Genomic DNA, 7874 nt, shown 5'->3' with positions numbered 1-7874 from the left:
AGAGTAACGGTTTTTTGTTATATTTCTGCTGCTTTTAAATAAAGTATATATATATATATATATATATATATATATATATATATATATATATATATATATATATATATATATATATATACACATACATACATACATACACATACATACACGCAGTCAATTTGAGGATATAAACCTCTTATAGGGATGGTTCCATCCAAGTTACACTGGTTTAATATATTATACTGTGAAGCGATATCTCTTCAATAAATATGTTATAAATATCAAATATTATTAAGCAAGTAACTAAACTTACTTTCATTTACTTAGTCTGTTAGAATGTTTCAGCCAGTCAACATTTAACTTCTGTAATGACCTTTGACCCTGATGATGTTCCACTCAAAATCTGCAAAATGCAAACATATTTTATTATATATGTTTTGTAATCTGTATTGAGTGTGAATTGAAACAATTGTAGGCAATGTTAATTAATTAATTAATTTTATCTATTAAATCTCCCCATTTCTCGTTTAATAATATATATATATATATATATATATATAAACACACACATATACACGTATAGATATATGCGCATGTATGTGTATATATCTGTATATGTATGTATGTGTATATGTACTTAGATATATGTATTTATACAAAGACGAAAAAGAACATGATATAGTCTTTACTTGTGAAATCACTGTCTTTGTGGGACTAAGGCGTATTTTGTTGATACCGTCCATCTTTCGCTTTGCTGTGATTAAATTAGTATCAGGTGTACACAATAAAAAAGAAAAAAAAAGTGAATAACAGTGTAAAGAAATAGATAGGTAGATAAATAGATAGATAGATAAAGAGAGCGAAAGAAAATATTGCAAGTCGTAGGCTAGGAGAAAGCGAGAATACTAATCTGAAAATAGCAACTATTTAAACAAAATGTAATCAACTATACATCAGTAAGTTTACAATATCAACTTCACATCGACAACCCGCTTCCCATAATATAATTAAACAGAACCCGCTAACTTGTCAATATGTTATTAATAGCTGGTCAGATCATGTTTCAGACAGCGAGTTACCATAACTGATGATACGTTATGCAGTATACTAAAGCTGTATGTAATATAGTTCACAGGCTGAAACATTTGAATAACAACTTTTTCTGATACATATATTCCTAAAACTTACGCATAAAATAACGATAAATAATAGCATAGATTATTGGAAGGCTTATTTGATACGATGTTTCACATACATCAGCTGTGTTGTAACTAACTAGTGATACTGGAGTAGATGTAAATTTTAGAATTAGTCAATCGATTACAGTATTCGCAGAAATGCGTTGAATATCGACAAAAAGAAGGAAAGAAGAATGATCACCCTCCTCATACAAAACCTTGTCCACTTCATTTTATGGTAGTGAGGTATGGAATAACATGACATGAGTTTGCACAGAGTCTAAATATTGCTTCACCAACCATGTTTGCACAGAATAATTTTAATGTTGATCATGTTATTAACAGAGAGTTTGATTACAAAGTATGTAAGCTTAAAGTATATTCTGAAAGTTGGTTTATGGAGAAAGAGAAGAAAAAAAAAAAAAAAACTTGGCAGAAAATATTGTCAAATAATCTTCATTTATGATCTTTCTTGTTGGTTAGTGGCTGAACTTATTGCTGTCGGCTGTTGGAGAGGCTTTAAATACACCTTGCTGCTCAAAGTCTTTAGCGAAACATAAAAAGTTGAATAATAATTACAGTCGAATGTCACACATAATAGATTTTGGAAGCACAACTTCGAATCAAGAAGTGTCGAAGGACACTTAACAAAGCCTGAAGTTTTAGTTAACAGAATAGAATACAGAATCCTACTGAGTTGAGACAAAAGGCCGTGCTCGAAATTCAGAAACGTGTTTAGTTGAAATCCTACACAACGTACCCAAACTATCTGTTGGTGCACAATAGATGTTATGCGTTTGCAAGCAGACTATCATAAAATGGACATATAACAGGTGAACAGAAGCGGGAGACATTGATAGTTTTTGTTACCCATGTTCCCTATTAAAAGTGGAAGTGGCTGCCTGAAAGCAGAATCATCACAGCAAGGACGAAGTGAAAAAAACATCCAAGCGTTTTTACCTATGTTGATAACAAATGTATTCTGCATCCAATTTTATGATACTTGTATACAAAGGGCAATAGTGTAGGTAGTAAGCAGTAGATTTAAAATGCGGGAGATTCGTAAAGGATGAAAATTAATGCAGTGCGCATGCTCCGCCAGACATATATTTCAGTGTTCAGAAACAATGTTGTCCAAAGCAAACGGATTTGAACTTGGATCAAAGAGAGATGGCAACAAATAATTTAGATATTCAACCCAATTTTCTAGTAACAACCGACTCAGCACGATTCGTATTTTGTTAAAAACCAAATTACAAATATGAAATGCGAAAAAATCATGTAACATAGGAAATTAGTTTAATTCTCTTGTACGAGCATCGCGTGATTTGTCAACTGCTCTTTCCATTTCATTTTCTAGCTGTATATATGTATATATATATATATATATATATATATATATATATATATATATATATATATATATATATATATATATATATATATATATATGTGAACGTGTGTGTGTGTATGTGTATGTATGTGTGTGTATACACACACATATATAAATACACACGTATATCTATATGTACGTATGTAATCTATCTGTCTATATGTGAGTATATGTGTGTGTGTCTGTGTGTGAGTATGCGTGTGGTGCGTGTGTTTGTGTGTGTGTATGTTTGTGCGTGTGTGTGTGTATACGTATTTATGTACCTACCTATATATCTACCTATATATCTACCTATATAACACTACTGATCTAGTATTCTTTTACACTTTTTCTGTTGTTCCTCAAATACATTTGTGTTCTTTAATTTTTCCACCCACCCCACTTCTCCCTCCTCTTCCTCCTCCTTCTTCTCTCGCTGTGTTTATATATTTCTTTCTAATTGTCTTCTCTCATTGTCAATTGTCATCCATTCTTTCTCTTCTTATTACACACTTCCAGCCATACCATATATTTTTATTACTGCTTCCTTTCATGCATTTCTTTCCTGTCACGCCCCGAGGACAGTGACTTTTTAATACTACAATCTCGCAAATACGCACATCCGAATGTACTTGCTTGTCGATCTACACACACACGCGCGCGCACAAACACGCACGCGCGCACACACACACACACACACACATACACGCACACACAGATGTACGCATAAATTTTGTAAACAGTTCTGTGATTGTGAGTAAAATACAGGCGATCAATATGTACAGATATGTCAAGATATATACATGTGTGTGTGTATGTATGTATGTATGTATGTATGTATGTATCTATCTATCTATCTATCTATCTATCTATATATATATATATATGTATGTGTGTGTGTGTGTGTGTGTGTGTGTGTGTGCGTGTGTGTGTGTATTGCCTGCCTGTACTTAATTCCGTACTATAATTTTACATTTCTATACAAGCACTTGAATACAACGATCGTTGCTCCTGGAGCAAAAATCAAGATGTCATCGTAACACACGACGTATGACGTCACCAGTGATTTGTCACTCGACCTGAAAAGAGATAATAAGAATTTTAAACTGCATTTGTAAGTCGTTAGTAGCCTTCTTATTTCGTTCATTATTAGTTTTGATTTCTTTATGATATATTATATATCTCAATGGAACATAAATAAGAACGTCTTGTGCCGACCTCTGGCCACCATTTTGTTTAATCACTTCAATAACTACAACAAAATTTCGATGAAGATCGTTATGTCCAAATTACTGAATATTAGCGCGGAACTGTGACACAGAGGCAGTCACATGCAATACATATTGAATTCTAGTATATGTATATATTAAGGCGGAGAGCTGGCAGAGTCGTTAACACGCCGGGCAATATGCTTAGCGGTATTTCGTCTGTGTGACACCAGTTGAGGTGCTTAGCGGTGTAACGACTCCGTGAGATTGGATTGTTACTAGTTATTTGAGTGCGTCTGTACAGAAAGTGCAAGTTTCCATTAACTGTTTTTGTGTGTTCTTGTCATAACTATTGTGTGATAGTCTTCGTTTGAAAACTATCGTGTGTTTCCCCTATGTGGGAAACAGTAATTGCTGGCAAGATGCCGAATAATGTATCTTCGTCTGGCGAAGAGGAGTCAACCGGAGGAAAAAATATAGAAAATTTATTGTTGGGAGAAGTTTCGGATTCTTCTGAAGAGGAGTTTCCAGAGCTATCAAATTGTACCGTTACAAGGAGGAACATAAATGTGAAAAACATACAAACAGAAGAAAAACAAAAAAGAAGTTTTGCATCGGCGGTTGGAGGTGGAACCCGCCAGCTGTCGACAAACAAAGCGACATATTAAAATACAAAGACATGCTAAAAATTGAAAACGGTGTTGTCAAAGTTCAACCACCGGAAGAATTATTATTAACAGAAAAAAAAAACAATTATTTTTAAAGTTTACTGCAAAAAAGGAAGGAAAATTGAGCGAGTGGGCGAAGAAAGAATTGAACAAGGTCTAAAGCCCATTTGGCAGGACATTACGTATCTAGCAAGAGGCAAAAAATTCGGTACCGTTGAGGTACATTTTAAAAACATTGAAACTGCACAAGTGCACTCTGTAAAATCCTTGGAAACCGAGAATATAATTTTGATACCGATTTACATGGGGATGAGGACATCCAATGTAAAAATAACAAAAGTCCCACCTCAAATTGACCCAATGTGGTTGATGGCGGCGGTCCTGGCAAAGAAGGTAGATGAGGTAAATATACTTCAAGCTATCGTCACCGAAAAACCATATTGGATAGGCCACACGGTCCACTTATTAATTCAAGGAGAACAGGCTGTAATTGAACAACTTCCAGAAAAAAATAGAAGTTGGGGAGGAGTTGCTCCTCAACGTTTTTGTCGAGGGTCGAAAGCCCCGGTGTTTTTTGTGCGGCAAATTAGGCCACATTCGAAGGAACTGCATGGAAAATAAGGAAGACGAGGAAGAGGAGAAAGAAGAAAAAGAAGAAAAAGACGAGAAGAAAACAACAAACAAAAGAAAAATACAATCAGCAGCTCAACCGAGAGTGGCGACTACTATAGAACAACGACCAACAAAAGCAACAAAAAGAAACCGACCACAAATAACAAGGAAAGAAGTGGAGGACAGAGGGATAGTAGCACTTCACAGCAAAAATGTTGATTTAATGAGAGAAATAAAAGCAAAAAAATCAGCCACCAGAATAGCTGAACTGTCTGAAAAATTTCAAAATTATGAACTATACGAAATGAATTCAAAGACTCATAAGATTTTATTAAATACATACAGAACATCTGTATCGGCAATGAGACTGGAATTTAACCAGTCCATTTTTCAAGACTTGCCACCTCCGACCCTATGTCAAGAAAAGGTGGAGAGTCCCTCTCCACCGGACAAGCCCTGATTAACAGGTAAGACATGTCTGTTCACATTGGTTGTTTAAATGTTCGTGGCCTGTTGTCTAGCTGGAAGCAAGGACGCTTCCTAAATGACATCAGGTCAAGAAAATTGGATGTGATTGTTGCAACGGAAACCCGAGTAAAGAGGCCAAGAGATCTGTCCCTCCTCCTGAACGGCTACGAGAAATACGTTTCTCCGAGTCGGGCGGGAGGTGGGGGTGGGGTGTTGGTCCTACTAAAAAGAAACCGGGTAACCGAGAAAAAGTTGGTTTTTTCTGATCCAGAAGGCAGGCTGGTCGTTCTGGACCTGATATTCAGTTGTGGCAAGATAATCAGGCTAGTTGCTATTTATGCACCCGATATTATGGGCCCGCAAAGTGAATATTTTCGTGACCTGGGCAAGTTCCTGGCCACGTCGCATTCGCTAGTATTGTTAGGAGACTTTAACACAATATGTGAGGCACACACATATTGTGTTGGCTCGAACACGAACAGAAAATGTAACCCAGGCTTACGGGATCTGCTAAGTCACTTTCAGCTAGCAGACCCATATAGGTTGGAACACCCGAACACTCCACAGTGGACGTGGTCAAATAGTGACGGGTCTACCAGAACATATCTAGATAGGATTTTAATTAGAGAAACAGATAAGTCTATAGCTAAGTGTCCACAATTTTTTCCAGTCAGCTACAGTGACCACAAGATGGTTACCTGTAAACTGACAATAGACAAGTTACATAGTCATGGATCTGGCTACTGGAAACTCAATACGTCCCTTTTGGCGATTGAGGAATACAGAAAGCGGATCAAGATGTTAATTCAGAGGGCATTGACAGGTACCATCATTAATAACAAATGGTGGTACGCCCTAAAAAGAGCCATCAAATATGAGTCTATTAGGTTTAGCATAAGTTTAGCTAAGAAGGGACGTAGAATAGGAGATGGTATAGTTAAGGAACTAGAAGAAGCCTGGAGGACTGGTAATGCGGACCAAGTGAAGGTGAAAAAACTGGAGTTAAACCAGCATCTTGAAGCCCAACACATGGGAAGTATTGCCAGAGCTAAGTTACGTGCGATGGGAAGTGAAGGAATCAAGGCCGCTGGATGGGCCCGAATGGTGGAAGCTCGACAAGGAAATAGTTCCAAGATACGGTCTTTGACGAACCATAATGGCGTCTTGATAAACGAACCCGAGAAAATGTGTGAGGCCTTTCGGAAGTACTTCGCCCAGCTGTTCGGGGGTGACGGCGGTCCTGATGGTAGGAGAGCCCTCGAGGACTTTCTTGCCGGTCTGCCGTGTCTCTCGGGGTCGGATGCGGAGTCTTGCGAAGGGCCAATCACGCCTGGGGAGGTGAAGGAGGCTTTGGCCGACTGTAAAGCGGGTAGGTCGCCGGGACTTGATGGTCTTCCGTATGAGCTGTATAAATGTATGCCAGACTTGTTCGGGCATCTACTGGCTGACGTTTACGCGAACTGGCAACAGAATGGGTTTATCCCCAGATCTGTGCGCCGGGGAGTAGTGACGTTGGTCAGAAAGGACCCGGACAAGGGGGACGTTATAGAGAATTTCAGGCCCATCACTCTGTTAAACGCAGAAGTGAAAATTTTGGCCAAGGTCTTAGCGAAAAGGTTGGCGCGTGTCGCGGATGGTATAGTCGGGGAGGCATAGACATGTGCCATCCCAGGCAGAACCATTCAGGATACCCTCCATCTTATTCGCTATACCATAGAGAGGGTTGATAATAAATCTGGCAAAGGTGGGGCACTGGTACATTTGGACCAGTCTAAAGCTTTTGATAGGGTTGACCATCGATACCTGGCGACTGTGCTTGCGCGGTTCGGCTTGGGCCTTAGCTTCCTCAGGTGGTTTATTGCTTTGTACCACAACATTGACTCGATAGTTCGGGTGAACGGTTTCCTTTCGAAGCCGTTCTGTATCAGACGCTCGGTTCGTCAAGGATGTCCGCTCTCACCGCTTTTGTATGTGGTGGCTCTCGAGCCACTGCTGCGGAGGTTGAGTGGCATTCCGAGAGAACCAGGTCTAGAGGAGTTTGTTACGGCTTACGCGGATGATATCACTATCAGCGTAACCTCACTCAGTAGCACGCCTACGTGAAGTGGGTAAGACTATTGAGGCTTACGAGGAGGTGGCAGGAGCAAAGATTAACCGGGAAAAGTCGGTCGGCTTACAACTCGGCACTTGGGTTGGCAAGTCGATGCCTTCAGACAGCGCTGTTGGGCGCTGGACGGAGGGACCGGTTAAGTTGCTGGGAGTTTAGTTTGGTCCAGGCCTCCAGATAGAGAAGAACTGGACGGAGGTATTGAGTAGGGTGGCTGCAGTAGTCAAGACCTGGTCTTGGCGGTGGCTATCCCTGAAAGGGAGGGCGGAGGTGGCCAATGTG

This window comes from Octopus bimaculoides, chromosome 6 (genome assembly GCF_046866305.1).
Source record: "Octopus bimaculoides isolate indiv1 chromosome 6, ASM4686630v1, whole genome shotgun sequence".
Classification (NCBI taxonomy): Eukaryota; Metazoa; Mollusca; class Cephalopoda; order Octopoda; family Octopodidae; genus Octopus; species Octopus bimaculoides.
Note: the sequence above shows the minus strand (reverse complement) of the source record.